Source organism: Rhinolophus sinicus, linkage group LG01 (assembly GCF_036562045.2).
Source record: "Rhinolophus sinicus isolate RSC01 linkage group LG01, ASM3656204v1, whole genome shotgun sequence".
In the NCBI taxonomy this organism is placed as follows: Eukaryota; Metazoa; Chordata; class Mammalia; order Chiroptera; family Rhinolophidae; genus Rhinolophus; species Rhinolophus sinicus.
Window position 1 is genome coordinate 73,948,793 of NC_133751.1, and position 1,070 is coordinate 73,949,862.

At 34.6% G+C, this 1,070-nt stretch overlaps 1 pseudogene; it reads right to left on the minus strand.

The window, feature by feature from the left end:
- Window positions 1-230: 230 nt before the first annotated feature.
- LOC109453312 (10 kDa heat shock protein, mitochondrial) lies at window positions 231-525 on the minus strand (annotated as a pseudogene).
- Window positions 526-1,070: the final 545 nt, after the last annotated feature.

Genomic DNA, 1,070 nt, shown 5'->3' on the forward strand with positions numbered 1-1,070 from the left:
ATGTCTCTAAGTAATGCGTTGACTTCAGACTCTGATATTTATTTGTTTAAATTTGGAAATGTTGATATCAGTACAGTGGGAACTAAATTTTAAGAGGTACTGGATGTCATTACTTTGGATATCATTAGTTTAGTACAAAAGAGAGACATGGAAATGATTTACATGGTGAGATTTCACAACTTCAGTGGAATGGGCAGCTTCATGTGATGCCATGTCAATAGTGATTTATTTCAGTCTACATACTTTCCGAGAATGTCTCCATCTCTAAATAAGAATTAATCCTTGTCGTCTAGAACTACTTTGGTGCCTCCACATTCTGGAAGAAGAACTTTATCTCCAACTTTCACGCTAACTGGTTGAATCTCTCCGCCCTTTTCTTTAGATCCAGATCCAACAGCTACTACTGTTGCTTGCAATATTTTCCTGGAATCATAACGTCTCCCTTGGTTCAGCTTCAGCAGCACTCCTTTCAACTAATATTCAGTCAAAGAGGGGGAGAAGCTTTCTAAATGCCTGTTCTGCCATGGCTGCGCCAGCAGCAGTTAGTACTCTGCTCTCATGCCGTGGCCACAAGGAGAGGCCTGCAATCCAGTCCTCTGGACACATGAAGTTTCCTAAAATTGTTTAATCTAGTGTTTCTCCAACCCAATCCCATATATGCATGGTCAGGAAATGTTTGATGATCCATACATCTTATATTATTGAAAACATTAACATTTGTCTTTTTATTTTACTGTTAGTTTTCAAATCAATTTAAGAATATTCTGGATTACCAATGAGCAATTAAAATTTAGTATTCCCAAATTATTTTAGTTATTGATTTAGTAGTCATTTTTTGACTCTATTCAAAATAAGTGGTTACTAAATTGGTGGCATTTAGTTATTAATAGATTGGTAAGCGTATCTGTAATTATCTTAGTATTTCCTAAGGTTGAAATAATTACTGTCACTATATTCATGTTTGAATTTTTGTTGTATGCATATCTACCATTAAATTCTAATATCAAAATGATAATGTCATTTCATTCATTACCTGACATTATTTTCACATTTGACTTCTTAACGGTTAC